Source organism: Suricata suricatta, chromosome 16 (genome assembly GCF_006229205.1).
Source record: "Suricata suricatta isolate VVHF042 chromosome 16, meerkat_22Aug2017_6uvM2_HiC, whole genome shotgun sequence".
Classification (NCBI taxonomy): Eukaryota; Metazoa; Chordata; class Mammalia; order Carnivora; family Herpestidae; genus Suricata; species Suricata suricatta.
Genome location: NC_043715.1, coordinates 20,925,112 through 20,946,594, shown reverse-complemented (window position 1 = coordinate 20,946,594; position 21,483 = coordinate 20,925,112). Strand labels below are relative to the sequence as shown.

Genomic DNA, 21,483 nt, shown 5'->3' with positions numbered 1-21,483 from the left:
TGAGCTGTCAGCACAGAGCCCTATGGGGGGCTCAAACCTATGAACCATGAGATCATAACCTGAGCTGAAGTTGGGCACTTAACTGAGTGAGTCAACCTGGTGCACCCCAAATACTTTTTTTGTTTGTTTGTTTACTTATTTTGAGAAAGAGACAGAGACAGAGAGAGAGCATGCGCGAGTGAGTGAGCATGGTCAGAGAGAGGAGGGAGAGACAGAATCCCAAGCAGGTTCTGCACCATCAGCTCAGAGCTTAATGTGGGGCTCTAACTCACAAACTGTGAAATCATGACCTGAGCTGAAATCAAGAATCAGAGGCATAAAAGACTGAGCCACCCAGGTGCCCCCAAAATGCCTTTTGAGGAAAAGAATTCATGCTATCCCAAATTGAGGATAACTTTTCAGAGTTAGTGTGGTCTAAATACCAGTTCCATTTGGTCCTGTTCCTGACCATTGGCACAACTAAAGGGAAATTGTATGAATTAACTTTGTTCACATGGCACTGGGAGAGAGAAGAAGGGAGCCTCAAATTACCTCTCTGTTTATCCATGCTGTTTAACCACTACTTGGGATCCTAGAGCAGTACAGTCTTCACTTCCTATGATTCTTTGCTAAGAGGGAGAAGTTTGCCAACCAAATAACTGTCCCCAAGGTAATCACTGCCCTATGTGAGAGAGGGAGAAACACACTTGAGAGTTCAGAGGAGGGCAGCATGACCTTCGGGTGAGCTGAATAGCAGGGACAAGAGACCGAGGCACTTAAACTTGACTTTAAGAATGGAAGGATGCTCCATCCCTGTCCTGTCCCGCCCCGGCCTGCAGGGCGGTGAATCCTTGCGGGTTCTTTCCTGAGGGAGGGAGAGAAAAACAGGGCAGGAAGGGGACACACAGAGAGTGAGGCAAGACAAGCGATTTCTGATCAAGCCCCCTTTACTAAGAAAATAATACTCTTATATAGGGTTTGTGGCGGGGAACTGACCCAGGTTGGTTGCCAGGTAACAGAGTCAAATGAATATTAGAGAAAGGAGAAACCTAAACTGAAACTCCGGACACAGCATCAAAAAGAAGCGTCCAGACTTGCTCTGCAATGCTGGGGAAGGGAAGCTTAGCACTGCATAATCCAGAAAGAGGTTTGATCTTTTGTTCATTTTGGCTGTTTTCGAACAGTAGGACTGTTTCTGAATCCCGGACCAGGAAATGCACTCTCCTAGCCTCCAGATGTAAATCTTGTTTTTTGGTTGCTCCCTGGAGAGTGATATATCCGTGCCTGAGGCAGCCAAAACTCTGCGGCCCCCAACACATCCCTGAGTTGGATGCAGCACCAAGCATGGAGGCTGCGTCACATTCTCTCTCTGTCTCTGCCTCTCCCCTGCTCTCTCTCTCTCCCTCTCTCTCTCTTAAAATGAGTAACTAAACATGAAAAGAATAGGAAGATGGTTCTTTTTAGTAGAGCTGTACTGGGTGATACAGATGACATAAAATCATTTCCATTATTACAAATGAATGTGCTTATTGAACTAAGAAAATCTATTATCATGGAGGGGCAGGCAAGTACAAACTGTTTATAGAAGCACAAGTCCATCGGGTTGAATTCCATTTGTCATTAACAACATTTGGAGATTTTACTATAAAGTTTATACTTAACTTTAGACAGCACAACATTGAACTACCTCACTCAACTAATTCTTAAAATGCAACATACATCACTTCTGCATGCATTGTGTAACAAATTAACATATTGCTATATACACAGAAATGCAATTTAAATAATGATTGAACAAGCCAAATGAAAATCTGACAGCCACAAATCCCATTTGATCTTATTTAATCTAAGAAACTGCTTACCGCTGATCAATTGATAAAAACTGACAGAGTTAAATATTTTCAAAGCACCACTATTTTGCCAGTAGTTTAGGGAGTGATGATAAAACCTAACTGTGTCTTCCAATTTAACAAATAATTTAGCCATATTTAGAGAGAGCTATTAGTGCCTTCTGCAGGTAAAATTGTGGACTGAGCAGTTGTATAACTATCTAGAAGCAATTTCTTTTCAAAGAGCACTACGTGTTGTCAGTTTCCATTCTAAGATGGATTTAAGTAGATATGTCAACAAGCTGAAGGGGAGTTGCAGAAATTATCTGAACAGTAGAATTCTCTCTGCCCTCTTGGATTTGGGATCTTTTCTCTTCTTCCTCCCTATCAAATAAAAAGTGATTCTAAATATAAGATCATTTTCCAGACAATATATGTGTATATATAATTTATTTTTAACACTTTCATATTTACATTCTAGGTGTATATCTATTTCCTTGCCCAGAACATTAGGTGGAGGCCATCTCGGTTCTCTTACTATTCCTAGTCTACATCTTTCTCTGTAGTAATGAGATTGACTTAGGAGGTTTTCCCAGTAAATGAGTATGAACTTTTCACAAATATTGCAAGTCAGACCTCAGAACCACACATACATTCACAAATACCTTTAGTCAGCCAGCTAATTCAGCAAAACTTGAGTTTCCTGTCTGGTAGTATTCATGCCTGACTTTCTCTCACTGTCCAGGAAGACCTTTTTTTGTATTATGAGGGGAAAAAAAAGATAAAAGAAGTATTCTCCTTTTCCAAAGCTGTTGAAGAGTATATATTAATAATAAACTATTTCTCATGAGCTACCAGAACACCTACCTTGTTGGAAGTACTAGGTGCAAATATGAATAGTTCCTTTCTTTTTTTTTCAGTAATGATTTATCGAGTGTGTATTTCTGTTAGACATTATGAAAGGTGCTTAGAGATACAAAAATGAGCACACCTATTTGGGGACCTGGTCCTCATGGACCTTACAGGCTAGTGGGAAAACTTACTTTAATATATATTCACTTTAATAAATAAGATTTATAATGTGATAAGTGCTGGAACAAAACAGATGAAGCTGTCAACGTATGCAGTGGCTCATTTGGCCTCATAGGAAGAGTCCATGAAACTTCTTGGAGGAAGTGCTTTTTCTGGTGAGATTGACAATTAGAGTAAAAATTGATTTAGTGATGGTTGAGTAGAGCCAAGGAATGCATGTTAAACAAAGGATGCAACATATGGAAAGGCCCTGTGAGAAAACAGGTCTGTTCGAGGAATTTGAATAAATTTGAGTTGCAGGGAAATTTAATAGTTTAGGTCAGCCTTGTGGGAGACTTTGGTGGACAGGAGGCTGGCTGGTGGCAAGAAAACATAGGCTCTAGTGGTAAGCATTTGCTGCCTCCTATTTGTGGACATGGAAGACGGTTTTAATAATGGCCGCCTTTTTAAAAACTATTTATTTATTTTGAGAGAGAGACAACAAGCATGGGAGGGGCAGAGGGAGAGGGAGAGGGAGAATCCCTAGTTGGTTCTGTGTTGTCAGCAAAGAGCCCCATGCAGAGCTTGATCTCAAAAACCAGGGGATCATGACCTGAGTCAAAATCGAGTGGGACGCTTACCTCGGTTTAACTGATGGAGCCATCCAAGTGCCCCAATGATTGTCTTTTTTGTAGAGGCCAGACTCTGGACTAACTGGAGACATAATGCTCGCTCTGTGTTCTGTGTATTTACTATACATTTTATCTCACTGCAAAGCCATACCCTTCCTTCTTTGCTGCGGCCTCTCTCAGTTTCAGTGGATTTAGGTTCTCTCATCTATCTTCAGAATCCCTGGTCATAACAGAGCTACTGCGCGTTATGAACCAGATGGTTTTCTATACTTTATCACATTTCATCTATACGTTGCTCTTCCTCAGTGCCCGTAGCATTGGTCCAATTTACAGAAGACAGTTTTCTCACATATGGTATGATGGGTAGTATATGACATCTATGCTGGTGAACTTTGCATCCTCGCATCTGCACACTCTAAACAGTTCTAGGACTGTGTTTTTGTGGGGAGGCACTCTGTAAGTTGCTAACCATCTAATAATATTTATACTAAATTACTATATATAATGTAGAAAATGGATACCTTGTATGGTGTATATTTAGTGTAAATGAGTGTTTTGAAGTATTACATTTTAGATACATATATTTCTTTCACACAGCAAAAATTTCAAAATTTTTAAAAAAGAATTTCAATCAGTTATCTCTTATTGGTTCTTAAACAACTAAGAGGTATGCACTTGTATGTATTCCTTCATTTCATTGGTTTTTAAATCTAAATAAATGCTGCCATGAATTTATAGACAGGTACATAAGATGCACTCTACTAACTAGTGTAATATGCACCTGAAAGAGAGGAGGCAAGCAAGCAAGCAAGCAAGCAAGCAAGAAAGGAAAGACTCAGTGTTTGCCCTTGTTGGAGAGACTATAAGCAACAGAATCATGCAGATCAATACTCTGCTTCTTCCACTAGTTTTGTGACCTTGGGTGAAAAATTCCCCAACCTGACAGTTAGTAATTTGTAAAATTTATAAAATTTTTAAATTAAGGTAATTGTTAGACTGACATATGATATGTGGATGTTACCTAGTGTCTGTAAAACAGGCCCAGAAAGAGAAGTTAGAAAACATTATTACTGTACAATATTGAGTTAGACCTATTGCCAAGGTCACTTTTTTCTTAGAGAGTCTATGTTGTAATTAAACCATATATTCAATTTATCAGAAAAGTCCCTCAGCTTAGAGAAACTCCCTTGCTAACTATTATATTAAATAAAAAAGGTTGAGCCTACTTTTCTGCAAGCCATATTATAGCTGAACATTTTTTTTCTTTCCTACATGGTTTATTTACAGTATATACATTGCCTTTTGTTAGTTCTTCACCCCATAACTAGCAAAGGCATTGCTATCTACAATACACTAATACAGCAGCTGGCAAGGACTTTTTTCTGATGCCCAAAGGAACCGATCTCTGAAGGTCACCACATGCACTTTTTGTTCCTAACATTTGTTTTGGGTTTGTGACGTTCTTTTAAATCCTTTCACTCATAAATGGGAACCAAATCCTTGTACTCATAACTGGGAATCAGGAAGCCTGTACTCTAACTCTGACTCTGCTTTATTTTGGTGGTCGTTTGCCATTTGCCCCTAGGGAACTGATTCTCATGTATTGGAATTTTCAACTATACCATGTGCAGGTTGAATCAGTTTGGTATAACAGATTGTATTATTTGTTTGGCTTTCTAAAGGAAGAGTCATATTGCCTGAAGTACTGGATTGAGAAGTAGAAACTAACTATGAAGGAGAGTATGTAAAGAGAGTATGTAAAGATGAGCTATGTCTGCCATGAGAACAAGAAAAGAGAGCAACAGAAAGAGATGTATTGTGCATTTCTCCAGCCTTGTGCTAGATGCCTCTAATGGCCCTTCTAGCACAGGCATTTTGTATTAGGTTGATCTGTGAGTATGAATAGCACTTTGTCACATCTCCAACCACTTTCAGTGGAAATCATACTAATGATGTTGAATATTTGCAATTTTGAGTATCCTGGTGCATAAACGTTGCCCCCTTTGCATATTTTCCCCTCACCTCTTTCTTCATCTTTCCAAATACATTTTACATACTTCCAGGAAGGCAAACATGATAAAGGATATTTGTAAATCTGCACTAGGAACATAAAATCATTGAAGACATACATAACAGGTGGGAGAAAATATGAATTAAAAACTTTACTCAGAATGTTGAGAGTAACTTAAAAAAACACGAATCCATTCACACAATGTTATAATTCTCTTCACTTTTTGCTGGTACTATCCCTTTCTGATAGCAACTCCATTAGGCATTTTTACCAATGGAGAACATAATGGGTAAGAGGTAGAATTGAGACTAAGCTGCATTTTAATAACCAGCTCAGGATTTTATATCCTCTAGTTTACCTGCTTCCAAACCAAGATTTCACTATCTGACACATTAATTATATATACAGTATGAAGTAACTGAATATATTTCATTGGGTAGCTTCATTGGCATCATCACATTCTTAAAAAAATAAGATGTCATACCCATATGTGCTAAGTAACAGGATGATAATAGGTACAAGTAGTTCTCTTGAATATTAACCAATGTGGTATATGTTTGTTAAACTGAACAATTTCTCTGACATTATATAAAACTATAAATGTACACAGAAATATACTCTGTGTTTTTGAGTTCACATATGTGTATGGGGGGAAATACTACACTCATTTAAGAATTCCTGGACTTGGAGAACTTTTAATTGGAATAAAAACATCTTTTGACTTTAGATTCTTTATCTCCATTGATACTTCTTTTGAAATTAGGACCATTCTAATTGCAGTGTCCAGTACAGGGCCTGCAGGAATTGAAGACACGCTCCTAAATAGTTGGCTAATAGGAGAATGGTGGTCTTGGCTTTCTTATCTCTTCTTCTCTTTGGCATTGCTGTAAACACACATGCCAGTTGCTTTATCAGTCACCAGAGATGCCTGGTGAAACTCCACCATTCATCGCTCCCAAAGATGACACTCGCTTCATCTCAAACGTTATGATCTTAGAGGAACTGCCTTTTTCCTACCTATTAAGTAACATGTTCTAAATACATAATCTTGGAGTCTCTGAAGTTAGTATAGCCTAAGCCATGCCAATTGGATTCCCTGGGAAGACTGTACTGCAGACAACAGGGAAATTGAATCTTTCTACTGGAGCTTGTAAACTGTGAACAGGTGAATATAGGTCTGTTGAGGGCCGTCTTCTCCTCTATGTGGAAAGATCCCATCTAAGCAATAAAATGAACCAAGAAAATTGGAGTTGAGAGGGAGAACAAGCATCAGTGATACCACTCAAGGTGTTCAATATGGCAATGACTTTCTTTGTCCAACTCTAGATTTCCCAATCAGATGAGCCAAGAGCTTTGTTTTTAGAAATAACTGTCTGTTGCCTGCAAACAAAAATATCCTGAACAATGCAGGATACAAAGATATATAATATTTCTTTACTGTCTTTATCACCCTTCAGCCTACCGGGGAGAATATTTGTGTATTAGCAGCATTGCAATGAGATTCTGAATCTGAATTTTCTATCACTGGACTCAAAAAGATGAGGAGCTATTAAGCAGAGTGAAATTGAGGAGGCAGAGGATTATTCATCAAACTTATTATTCACAACCCCTACATTTCATTGTCACTTTCACATGGCTCTTTTTGGGCCCTCCAATAGTATATCAGTCATATGTGTATTATCATTTTCATATTTTCAACAATTAGCACACTTACTGAATGCTTCATATATGCCAGGTACTGTGGTCTAGTGATGAATTAGGCAAGAGTTCTGCTCCAGAAGTAAATATACCCTACTGAGAGAGACAGCAGTGTCAACAGAATATCTCAGTGGTCAGTGATATGCACTCTGGTAGAAATATACACAGGAGTTGTGAAAACACAAAGGACAGAAACATTTCTATGCCAAGTAGATTCATCTTAGCTAGATAAAACCAGAGAGGCAATAGAAAAGTGTTTGCAGTTGGAAGTTAAGAAGAACATTAAATTTTGATCTATATTTGGAGTGGAGAAATAGGGAAGTAGTGTTAGGAGGAGAGATAAGAAAGGTAGATAGATGCATAATATAAATGATCCACAGTAAATCAAAATAAAGCCATTGAAGTATTTAAACCAAAGGACCAACATTAGTACTTAGTACAACATGGAAAATGGATTGGAGGATAATGAACCTGAAATTGGTTTGATGTTATAGGAATCCTAATGAAATACTTAATGCCTTTCTTTACATAAAAGGAATAAGTGTTGAAAAGGTCACTCTTTGCAAGAACCTCTGATGACATCACATTTGTTTTGTGCCTGTGGGAAAGTTATTTCCCTTTTCTGAACATCAGTTTGCCTACATGGACTGTGGGATCAGCTGGACCAAACAGACCCTAAAGCTCCTTCCTTCTCTAGACTGTAATGAGTCTCTGAATCCATGCATCTGGAATGAGAGGAATCCTAAGTATCTCACAGACAGATTTGAGGCTAAAAACCTAATTGAAGTGATCAGTCTGATTCCAATAATGCAAGAGATAATTCTGACTTCACTTTGATGTGCTCTGATCTTCTGTCATTCAAAAGCTGCCTTCTCTGCACAAAGATCTATCTCTATCAATGTTTAACATAATTAAAGTGCTTATTTTTTACTAGTAAAAATAGTTTACAGGGTACAATTAAACAACATTCTGATCTCAAAAAGACGGTGTCTAATGTTGTATAATCTGATCCAAATGTTAAAACTAATGATGTAAAAAAAAGAAAGGAAAAAAAAAAGCCAATATGCATTCAGAATCCACTACTCTCAGAATCAACTGCTTTCTTAGAATTAACTGCCCTCTTTTGACTCTCATTTTCATTTCAGGCTGTGATTTTCCACTGAAGTAAGACAGTGGGACTTAATCAGAAGACTGGAATATGATTAACTCTTACTTATACCTTATGGACATCACTGCCTTTCAGAATTCTAAATGGTGTCCATGACAACTATATAGCTATATGATAGATATCAAGCATCACATATGGAGAGTAAGACAGGTTCTTAATTCAGTCCAGCATGTTGGTCTTGACCTAAGCTGAGTGACTTATGGGAACTGGCTACCCACTTTAAAACCCAGGTCCCCCTTTGGAAAATATGAGTTATAGTATAACAACTACATAAAAGATTATGGTAAGGTATACCCTACCACCACCACTCAGTCATCTAGAAATAATTTTATTATCTCAAACTTCAGTTTCCTTTATACTGGATCTTAGTTGGTATCCCAAAAAAAGTCCCATTCACTGGTATCCCAGTGAAATCCATTTTCTCACCTTTGAACCCATCATTCAGCTTCTGTGTGCTTTGTTGTTACCAGTTTACATCAGGGACCTCTGAGGCTGGCTCTTAGGCACACAAACCTACATAATCAAGAGAAGATCCAGAAGTACCTGGGAATTTTACTACTCCCAATTCAGGATATCCCATAAGCAAAGACCAGTAGGGGAGTATAAAAGCCCTTCTCTTTTGCCTTAAAATGGGACAAACTCAGGTGTAATTTCTTCTTCAAAACTCCACTGGGGATCATATTTTATCTTCCCTAAAATCATAGCTTTGGCTCCTTCCCTCCTCTTCTGGTCCTCTACACCCCCTTTCTAGTTCTACTTTGGAGCATTTCCTTAATACATCTCAGTTGCACCTGAATCTTTCAGCCAGGATCTGCTTCTGATAGAACCCTACCTCTGATGCATAAAAATGTTCTATGTTAGTTTCGTGGATGCTTTTGTTAAGATTACAGTATCTGAGGGCATGAGGAAATACATTTCAAAGCCTCTTTTGTTGTGTCTTAGAAGATGATATCAGACTCGAAAGAGATTGGGAGTAGAAAAGCAAAAAAAAACCCCAGTCATTCTGTTTGTAAACATCCTGTTTATAAACATTTCCATTAACCATAGGAAATGAACCAAGTAGAAGTCAGAGAATAAGAACTTGTCAATCTTTATCCAGAAGAGTACAGAGCATATAGGCCTTGGTGAAAAACAATGCTCCAAACACTTTTATTTAAATAGGGCTTATCCTTTTCTGGATGGAATAACACTCAAAACCAGTTGTTTCTGTTTATACTCTGTGATTCTCAAACAGAGGACTGAGTAATATAGTGAAAGGGGATGGTAGTCTAGGAAAAAATGTTGAGAGACCAGTTCTACCTAGTTCTAAGACACTGTCTTGTTCCCTGTTTCCAGCTTTGACACTGGCTTTGCAAAACCCCTTACTTTTTTATTGCAATTATTTTGTTTCATATTCTGGTCAGAGGTCTTTTGATTACCCTCTTCCCTCCAAAGCTTTCCAATCCAGACTGGTTTAGGTGAATCCTAGGATGTTTGGTCCAGCTCTGGCTCCCAGGATCCAGCCTTTAGCAGCACACCATCCCATTCATCGGTGTCTGCAGAGGTCCCTTCTAGGAGGATGCTGTCAGCTGTTACCAGACGTGTTACCAAAACTATTTCATAGCGCTTGACTTACGTGTTTTCTGGGGAGAAGGATCTTAGCATATCTCTCTATCCTAATACACCCTATATGTTAAAAGAAAAGAAACAAAAATGAAAGCAATCCAACAGCAAAAAAATATATATTTTTATATATGATTTGTAGCCATGCTGCTAAAGCAGTGGCTGACTTTCTTTTCAGGCTCAGACAAGGCTACTCTAAGTTAAAGACCTAGAGCCCTGCAGGGCTATTTCAGCAAGTAAATGTATTCATGATTGAATCAAGTAAGTAATGATGCACTGATCACAGGTTGGCAGCTGAGTTCATGGAAAATTCATGGTCAGTGTTTTTTTCCTTCTTTTTAAGAATATTGAGCACACTCATTGGGTCATTTTGCATAAATTAAATCATACATCTACCAGTATTCTAATCTGTGTACACAGGCTCATCTTAAAAAATGTTTTTATTTATTCCTGAGAGAGAAAGAGTGAGATTGTGAGCAGAGGAGGGGTAGAGAGACAGGGGGACAGAGGATCTGAAGCAGGTACCATGCTGACAGCAGAGAACCTGATGTGGGGCTCAAACTCACCAACCACAAGATTATGACTTGAGCCGAAGGCAGACACTTAACCAACTGAGCCGCCCAGGGCCCCAGTGTACACACTCTCTTAAATATTTAATTTGAATGTATATTTTTGACACAATACAATTTACACTCTCCCACACTATCACAATCGATAGGAACTCATTAAGTGAGTAGTATTGTAATCCTGTAAGAAAATTCCTTGTAAATCCTGAATATATCCATTTGGAATATCTGGAGATTTTGAGTCAATACAAGTATGCTATTTTTTTTTAAAGCTTTTATGTTCAAAGAGCCACTATTTAGCCTCAGAGGCTGGATATGTTATAGCTTACATTAACTATTTAAACATGACTTCTCTAAAATGTCTGTTCTCATATCAGGATATCTTAACACTATCAACAAATTTTGTTTGGGGCTGAATTAGCTCATTAATCTCTATGTAGTGTGAATTATGTTAAGGAAACATGTCTACATAAAATGTTAGATAAGACCTATTTAGCAGCAGACTTTCAAAAGAGGCAAGATACTTATTAGACGTCATGTGCACACTTTTCAGTGATATATGAGTTTACACATAATGATAATATACATTTCAGAATGCTTTGATCCTCATATAATATGTATGGTTAGAAATAGGGAATATAGAGACTGTAAGCTCAAGGAAAAAAATCACTTTGTAATCATTTAATATGCCACACCGCCCCTATCCTAAAGTAATAGGCAGTTAAAAAGTGTGCAGAGTATTCCATTTTTCTCAGTGCTCAGTTATGAAAAAAATTGGTCGTTTCCATTTTTCAACATTATGTTAATGGAATGCAAATAGAAATAGTAGAAAGGAAAACTGAATGGAAAGATGAGACTTTCTGCTGGGTTCAACATTTTAGAAAGAAGTCCACAGCACAAATCTCATTTTCTTGTGAAGCAAGAAGGTTAAAATTTGTATTTAATCATGGATTGGACTTGCTACAGCTCTGAAAAGCCATCATAAACCATTGCTAGCATGGGCACATTTGTTGACCGGATAGTAGCATATGATTCAATTTTCCACTTTTTGCAGTTCAACACAGATAAAAAAAGGAGTGAAATGTATAAATTCGCTTCCGCAAAATGATATTTCTAGTTGATGTTATTCAGCTGTATTCGAATCTGCAAAATTTCCAGGCTTTCCAAAGGCAATGACAAAAACAATTTTTTTGAAAGTTGGTAAGTTTACATTCTTAAATAAATAGAGATAAAAACTTTTTTAAAAAAAGATTTAAAAAAATAAAGAGATAAGGGTTATGGTCATGCATAAATTGCTCCACTTTTCAGTTATACAGTCCTTGATTCAGCAGTGACCTGGCCAGTAAAGGCTAGGTCATAGTCATGACTTGGTGAGAAGTCCTGACTTACCAGGAATTCTTATCTGAGATAGCACCAAATGCCAATAATGTGAAGTGATTCCAAGTCTTTCGGAGAAGCCAGTTACAATGGCCCACAGATCACAGGCAAGGTCAAATGCAGTACCCACAGTGTATTGACATTAGTGAAAAGAGTCCAGAAACTAGTCTGCAATAGTTGGCTGCCATAATGAACAAGCAGTAAGTCAGGTGACTAGTGATATCATCAAAGGAAGGCCTAACTGGCTAATCAGTATTAGATGAGGAAGTTAGAATTGCCATAGCCAGACTGATGGCAAGAGCCCAGGTCTTAAGCCACACATGGATTTGAAATATAGTTATATTCCTTTATGGATTGAGTAACCTGCTCTTTATAATCTTCTAAGATCTTGCTTTCATCACCTCTAAAACAGGTTTATAATTTATGTGGAGATTAAAGAAAGAATGTTTTCATGTGTCTGGCTGATCCTTATCACACAGGATATGTTAAATAAATATTTTTACTAGAAAGGACAATGGAATTTTTGTGTAAAAGAGAACCTCACGGATTTGCATTTTGACCTAGAACATCAATTTGAAAACTACAAATTACAAAGTGCAATGCCTGTTCATTAGGAGATAGCTGAGAATATTCAAAGCTTTGTCCTGATTTTACCCACAAGCAAAATGTAGCATCTTTTGAGAAAAAATAAAGTTGAGGTTAAATATGGTAAAGAATAGTCTTCAGTTCAAATCTAGAAGCCAAAAGCAGAAATAATTTGAGGCTTACAGAGATAGAACATAAAAGATGGGGCAAGAAGGAGGGTAGGTGCTACTGTGGTTGCCAAGGTCTTAGGTAAGTGCCTATGGTCAGCATGTGTGCATGATCTGAAAGTGTATCATGCTTTATTATGGATCAGTAGTCTAAACATCGTACATTAGGAAGTATGGTGTTCTTTATTATGTCTACTGAACAAATGAACACCAAAGTCATTAGTGGAGTCCTCTACTTTTAGTTCATTCCAATTTCCACCTATGCTGTCTAGTTGAGCTACCAATTTGGATAGTAATCCTGCAACTTCAAAAACATAGAAGACAGCCTGCATTTAAGAATATTAGTGCCTCCTTGGCCTCTTCTAATATAAGCACAAGTGCTATGAAACCCTTTATCTGGAGGCAGCAGTGATTTTCCTTTACTAAGAATTTTAATTTGAAAGAGGTAGAAATGAAAGTGCAACTACTAAGTCCGTGTGTGTGTGTGTGTGTGTGTGTGTGTGTGTTGTAAGCTGTTTAGTGTAGCATTTCCTTATTTAGTGAGTGTTGAATAACCTCAAGCCCTAGGGACTCAAATCCAAGTCAGTTTTCAACATGAGAAAACTCATTTTGTTTCCCCCATTTGACAGAGGTGATGGACCTGTGTTGACCTTGGTGACAATTACAGACAGGAGTTGGGCTCACAGTGTAAAAATAGCAGGCTTCAGTGAGCAGGCTCTCAGAGGTAATGAACCAAAGATGAGATGCTCTTTCAATTCTTTTGGGAAATTGCTAAAAATAGACTCTTTGGTGACACTAACCATCAAACTAGAATAAGGACTGGGAAATACTGAGACCATGAGGTATAGACATAAATTTAAGACCTACAAAGTGAAACAAAGTTCCAAAAATGAAGAGATGGATTCTTGGAGAAAATTACGGTTGATTGAAAGTGACAACAGAAACCCATGTATCCATGTAGTGTCATAGCTGAGAGGCCACAAAGGAAACTAACTCACGCCTTGATTTTACAGATGAGGAAACAGGCACCAGAGAGTTTATCTAATTTACCTGAGGAATAGAATAAGTTAGAGGCAGAGGCAAGTATAGAAGCCTGTAATTTGGAGTACTGTTTGACAGTTGTGTTCCACTATCGCAAATTACCTCCTTTGTAGAAGCTATAAGACCGTAGTTGTTTTCTAAGATATAATAAAGTTTATATAAAAGGATTTTAAATGATCGTATCTCAAATGCCTGCAAACTTTTTTCACCTTGAAAAACATTCAGTTCTATCCTTGGTAAATAAGGAATTTTGGCATTCAAAGAATTAAGTGTATGTGTGTGTTGGAGGTGGAGGGCTTCTTGGAACTTTGCTGTGTACCCCTATGGCTGTGGAATGATTATATAAGTAAATTACCAATTAATATTCAATTTTAAGTCTTGTTAGCCAAGCCATACATTTTAACTAATTTAAGCACACTCTATCTCTAGGCATAAAAACAAGAAAACAAATACCTAATTTATGGACAAAGAAGAAAAGACACAAATTACACTGATTTACCAGTGGACTATTCTCTTTCTTGTCCCAAGGGAAGAATGCTTCTTTACCTTAAGAAGCTTTCCTGTGGGATAAACATGCCTAACAGAAGGCATGTTATGTAAAACTCCACATCAACCATGGATTCCCTGTGTAGATCTTTATCTTTCTCATTTTAAGGGAAAGAGAGAGTTATGGGTTTACATCTTAAGGTATTATCCTGGTAGAATGGAATACCCAAGGTGCAGAACTTCCAGAAACGCTAAGACATTTTTATGTGACTCAAGATTTGTCTTACTCTTCTTCTTAAATAATAATTGGATTTTAAAAACCCACAAATTTGTGGCTGGCCATAGGCTAATCATGAACAAAGACTACATCTCTCATTTAGTTTTGTCTCAGTGATTGAGTTTTACCTAATGTGATGAAAATAGAAGTGTCAGGGGTTTCTAATTCCAATATAGAGAAGTACTTGACCTTTATTTGTCATATTTGTTTTTCCCCCTTTTTCCTTATGCTCCTGGAAACACATACATGATATTTGGAGCTCTAACAATCATCTTGGATGATGAGTTTATATGTCATAGTCAAGGTCTTGAAGCCTTCTTGAAACCACCCCATCAGAGTTAAGCTGCTGATAGCTGGCTGGGTTGGAAAATAGGATAACATGTTATCTATTTAACACATTTTTACAAATTATATCACAAGAAGTTGAAACTTGCAACATATCTACCATGATTAAGGAAGATAGAAGATCTTGATATTGTTGAAGCAAAAACTTTGTTTAAGGAATTCAGGTTTTTCTGCTTGTTAATCTGTTTAAAGAAAATAAAAGTGACTTTTTGTTCATGAAATATTTTATAGTGTAGTACCTGAATAATGCACTGCGTTCTCAAGGGGAGAACTATTAGCAGACAAACATGACTATTTAAATTATTCTCTGCATTTATCATTTGAATTCAAATGATAGATGGTCACCCATACTACCCAAAACAAACAATCACAAGACTTTACACTAAACCCCATCAACATCGTATCATCATCCATTTGTTTCTGTACTGAACAATTACTGAATATCCTGTGCTGTGCCGGGCACTATACTCTGTCTTCAGATATTTTTTCCTTCTTCAATACTCCTGAAAATCTAGTAGATAAACATCTCTGCCAGCTTTTGATTTAGGCCATTTTTCAATGGATCCTAGTTAAGATTTCTCTTGAAAACATTAACCTCAGTTGTTTGCACAAGTTTTGTGTGCTTCATAGTGTATGCTTTTCTATCTAACTCTGGCCCTTAAGAGATGCTAAAAGAGATAGGGGAATATGAAGAGAGGAAAATAGAGAGAGAAAGAGTGAGCACTGGCAGGTGTTTGTCTGCGGTTGTATGGGGGCATATGTTAGTGTGTATGGTAAACCTTATGCAGGACTCTTTTGGATCATGGGAAACATTTTAAAAAATCCTAAAGGTGCTTGGAGTGCTGCCATCCACTGCCTGAAACTTGTCAGACCACCAATTCCAGGCCTGCTTGCACCACAGGAGTGGTTTTCTTAATTCCCCGGGACTGCGACTCCACCTCCCAGCTTACCTCAACACTGTCCATAACATCACCAAAGCCCCAGACATTTGTGAATTTGAGTTTCACAGGGGGTCACTGGCATTTTAAGACTTTCATGCTATTTCTGTGCTAGTTATAAATTCTTGTATAGTCTTTTTATCTTCCATAAATAAGCATATGATTTAAAGGGCGTAAGAAGGACTGGGGAGCCCGGTGTTTCTCTTCCACGTTTCAATGGCGGGATTCGGTATAAGCTCAGTGCGGTTGTGAATGATTCCTGGTAACTGGTCACAGGCACCTGTGCAACCAACCTCACTAATTTGGAATAACTGTGTCTTAAGAGCTGGCTATTTGAAGTAAAAAAATACTTCAATTATTAAATATCTTAAATATTTAAATATGGATTTTGTTTGGGAAAAATATTCTGCTCTATTCCCCTCAATAACTCCAGTGAATTGCTAGAACGGTGTGGTGAGAATCCACTTTAATTTTTAGATGAAAACTGTGAGGCTGCCTTACTAAACAAATGAGACCAAACTTGTATACTTATGTATAGCAATAATGTGTTTGAACATGTAGTTTGCTCTTATCTGGGATCTGCCATGCCAGGGGCCTTGTGATAAGGGCCTTAGTTAGATACAGAAATCAACTGCTCATAGTACGAGCCCATAGGCAACATGATGGCCAAATTAAAATGAATAGCATTTGAAGTCACGTCTCAATCATTGCACTAAAACAACAACAACAACAACAACTGTGTTTTAGATGATTGTGTTATCTTGCTGAGTCTTATTTGAGCATCAGATAACGTGATGGTCAAAAGTAACATTAAAGTCAGTTCCAGGCTCAGGGTATTTACTTAAACTGTTTTCATTCCTTCCAGTTTATAGAGAAAGGGGAACTTACTGATTTAGGAATTTGAAAGCATGGTTCCTTTTGGCTGCATAAAGGAGGAAAGGCTATGAGAGGACAATGTTTGGGCTGGATCTTGCAGTAGAGACAGGGCTCAGAGTAGCAAAGTTGTAAGTTGAACTTGAAAGGAGAAATTTTGTTTAGCGGTGGGAAACCATTTTAGTGAAGTATTAAAAAGAAAAATGTGGGGCACCTGGGTGTCTCAGTTAGTTAAGCCTCTGACTTCCACTCAGGTCATTTTCTCACGGTTTCTGAGTTCAAGCCCTACATCGGGCTCTGTTCTAACAGCTTGGAGCCTGGAGCCTGCTTCAGATTCTGTGTCTCCCTCTCTCTCTCTGACCCTGCCCTGCTCACACTGTTTCTCTCCCTCTCTCAAATCTAAGTAAACATTTAAAAATATGGGAATGAATGACACATACAGAATGTATGGTTTACTAAATGTGGTTGAAGCAAAATTTAATTTGTAAAATAAGTGTCTTCTGAAATCCTTATTGGATTATTAAATCTCATTTTTCCTCCTGACATCATTAGAATAGGATATTTCAAATTGCCAGGACTTAAATAATCACAAGTAATGAATTAATAGAATTCATGAAAGAACATACAATGAACACTGATACTCTGACTCCACTGTGAGAATAAATGTATCACCTTCACTTTCTTCAATGGGTACTGGACACACAGGATCCCATAGAGACATAGTACAATGTCCAAGTCACTGCTTCCTTTTTTTTTTTTTAACTTGACCTTTCTTTCTTTCAGATAGATATGCAGAGAATTGTTTATAAGATAACCTTACTCTTTTTGAAGTGTTTAGAGCAAAGATTTCCCAAGCTGCTAAGGAAGAAAGATTACAGAGACTATCAAAGTCTTGTTAACATCATCAATAAAACCATGGCTTAGTTCATCTCAAGTTAATGTAAACAAAATTTTGTGATCCAAGGTCAGCCTTTCATCTTGGTTAGACCATCAAACCAGGAATACAAATTTATTTCAGGAATTACTGAGTTACTTGAGCCTGGCATCAGAAAGATCTTGATTTGAATCTTAGTTTTACCATTACCTTGTAATATATTTTTCCCAAGTTCTGTTTATTTATCTACAAAATGGGAATTAGAACCTTTTCATAAGAATTGTATGAACAGTGTTAAGATATATTTTAAAAATGCATCTGTGCTGAACAGGACAGTTTTAATCTTTTTTTAAATCTCATCATGTAAAGTACCTTTAGTATACACAAATGTATGCCAGAACTAATCACTATTTTAATGGAACTTTATGGTAACGTGAGGACTGATTTATTAGTAATAAATTATGGTAGGGTAAAATTAATCTTTAATCAACTTATAAGCATAATTCTGAGTGCAAATAAAAGAATGATTAATTTGGGCTTGAGAGATTAGGGGACACCTCTCAGCAGCATTGACATTTGAGTTGAGCCATGAAGGATGACTATTCTAATAATCTGAGAATGAAAGTAAAGATGCCGTGAATAAAGAGCTGGGTAGAAGCCAGGGGCAAGAATAGCAGTCATGGAATTTGGAATGTTTCAATCTTTAAGAGACTTTATTTCCATCAAGAGTCCGCAACTACATTACCTCATCATCTCCCTTTTGTTCCTCTTTCTCCAATCTCTCCTTCTACTTCTTTATTCTTTCCACTTTATGTTTCAGAAAGTCCTGCCACTGTTTTATTTCCATCAGACTCGCAGGGGAAAGGTGCCACTGATACCCATCGCTAGCACCATAAGGTTTTGGGGAAAACAAACACACATAAAAGTAAAGGAGTAATAGAGTGTACACAGTCCCCCCAAACTCTGATTAAACTACAACTTCATTCATCCATAGATGTTCATACATTATAGCCAACGTTCTGGTGGAGAGTAACCCTGCATCCATGATGTTTATAGAAAAGAAAGACAAGTGTGTGTCTATATGATGTTTGAAATCTTATTGGTCACACACACACACAAAAAACAAAGCAAAAAAAAAAAAACCAAAATGCTTGATAAAAAGGGAAATTTTTGGAGTTCATGGGCTACTATTAGCTTGTTCCTTAGTTTAGCTAACTTATAACTATCAAATCAATATTCTTTTTTTTTTAATTTTTTTAATGTTTTATTTATTTTTGATACAAAGAGAGACAGAGTATGAGAGGGGGAGGGTCAGAGAGAGAGGGAGACACAGAACTGGAAGCAGGCTCCAGGCTCTGAGCTAGCTGTCAGCACAGAGCCTGACGCGGGGCTCGAACCCACGAACGTGAGATCTGACCTGAGCTGAAGCCGGAGGATTAACCAACTGAGCCACCCAGGCGCCCCTCAAATCAATATTCTAAACAACACAGTCTTCAGATTCGTCTTTTACACACCTTATAGCTCAGTTTCAAACATGGATTAATTGAGTCTCTGTGATCCAAATCTACACATTGAAAAGGAAGCCTTGATTGTCCCAACCTGTGTCAAGGGAACATTCATTGCTCACACAGTAGAAAGGGCACTGCAAGTAATTCCAATGGCATAAATGCCTTGAAAGGAAAAGAACTGTGAGCCACTATGTAACTCAGAACTCTTTACAACAATGGAGAAACTATATCTAAAAGGAAAAGTTGGCATGACAATACTGGCTGGCGTAATCATAGGTCAGTAGCAGAACTCAAGGGCAAAGATCTAGGCCAGGAACTGACAGTGAAGATCTGAGGATTGCCAAGTATCTGGCACAAACATGGCAAACATCATTAACGATGTGTGGTACTTTACCCTGGAATACTCCTGGGCCTAAGGGCCCTTTTTAAACTAGTTACAATAGGCAACCTTCACAGATTTTTGACCCAGGTTGATACATGAGGTAAAAACCTATCTTGCATTCTAGTGTCCTACATTCTAGCCATGGAGGAAGCTTACCTCTACCAAAATTGCAGAAATAAAAATGTCTTTAGATGCTGGGACCTTCCCCTGTTTTACCTCTTTAGTTCTTATATTGGCAAAAGATCTTCCTTGGTAGATCATGTGTGCTGTGGCAAATGGGGGCATATATGTGGTTTTTATTCCTATCAGCACCTTGTCTTCTCTTAATTTGTAACAACAGTTTAAGAGATGGAAAATAGAAAAGGGGCTCATGAGGAAGACCAGACTAAACAAATAAAAAATAAAATAAAACAAACAATTATAAATAGAGGATGGGATAACAAACAAGTTGAAGGACCTAGAAAATGAATTTCCTACAAAGATTAGATAGATACAGATAGATAGATGCTTTCATGAAAACCTCTTGATATGCTTTATCTTTAGGTTCCTGACCTGTACCTACTAGGTTAACATAGGAGCTCATATGAGCCAAATGGGTTTTTTATCTCTGGACTAACTCATTCCATAGGAACAATGGAACACAAGAGAGAAACCGTGTGTTGATATTATCTCCATTGTTCCTTAAACTCAGGTAATAAATAAATATTTCAATCCCAGCATAGTGGAATCTGTGGGTGTGGACTCTTTGGAATCCATAGATTTGCTCAGTCACTTATTAATGGAGGATTCAGTGATACAATATAGAATATATATTATATACATACATATATAACATATATGCACATATATATTAAATATTTATCCATATTCAAGACAAATAGAAGATTTTCTCTGGTATTTTCAGCACTTATTGACTGAATATGCATAATTATATAATTAATTAATCTTAATTATTAATTAGTCATAAACTGATTAACCACAGAATCAGTCGTATTTGTTATATTTGACAAGAAAAAAATTTTATAGAGGTTTTAGTTCCATCCCTACTGGGTCATTGTCCCTAAATGGCTATGACTTTGTACAAATTTAAATATCCACACGTTCAGCTGCTATCCACATAAATGATTCCAAGCCATTTAGATTTGATAGATTTGGGTAGACCTCCATGGTCTCATGTAATAAATTCATGGAACAGTTTATTAATCTATTTAACCATCCATTTCATCAACTTAAGAAAAGAATAAGTGAAAGAGCTATAGGGAACAATTATATTGTCCTAGCTAGAAACTAAGATTCCTTCTAGATTTAAAATCATGCAAAGTTTGACACTATTTTCTTTTTCTTTTCCAAGGCATGGGGAAGCCTAGGAGAAGTAATCTGTATATATTGAAATTGTGTATAGTTATTTTTTTATGTGTACAGCAAAAGAGTTGAAATTGGAATGTATTATTGTTTCTGAATCTTTTGATTCCCTAGAAAAGTGAGGCTGTAGGATGTGTTCTGCAGTTTCCTGGATCCTCTGATCAGGCCTAGTAGCTGGTACTTAGGACGGGGTACTCTATTTAGAAGTAATTGGGGCTATGAATTAGCTTCCACCTACAACTTATTGTTTGGGTACCTGAATTAGGCCAGTGTATACACTGAATTCCTGGTTTTGCTCTGCAGATGGAGGAAACAGTGGGCTGTGGTCTCTGCTCAAGTGCCACGGTATGCAGGGCTTTTGCGTGTGCTCTGGTTAGGCTCCCTGGTTCAGGTAGGCTGGTGGCTACATTCAGCAAGGAACGGGGCTGTCAGTTTGATTCGCTGCTTTGGTGCAGCCAAAGCAGCAGCTGTAAAGCCTATAAAACTGCTGCCTTAATTCAAACCAGCCCCCACGGCAAACAGGCCCACTGGCTTTGGTTTGCAAACTCTGCTCTGGCTGCCCTTCTCTAGGCTCCGGCACTGCTGGACTGGCACTACAGCCTCCGGGTACTGTCACCAGCCCTTCTGGTCAGAGGAGGTGGGGAGACATTCCTCAGTGAGTACGACTATGTTTCAGCCCCCTTACCTGGGTGAGATGGAGAGGGGGCCCCTTTCGGCTAGCCTGGATTTCCTTATCAGGGTCTCTAGTTGGGAAAGGCCAGGAAGTACTCCT

General features: G+C 37.7%; 1 long non-coding RNA gene across 1 annotated transcript in view; it reads right to left on the bottom strand.

Moving 5' to 3' along the window:
• Positions 1 to 9,945: 9,945 nt before the first annotated feature.
• Positions 9,946 to 21,483, bottom strand: part of LOC115281162 — a 79,517-nt gene continuing 67,979 nt past the window's right edge. Inside the window, exon 3 of the long non-coding RNA XR_003904131.1 lies at positions 9,946 to 9,993. This is a non-coding gene — a long non-coding RNA (uncharacterized LOC115281162). The remainder of the gene's footprint in view (positions 9,994 to 21,483) is intronic.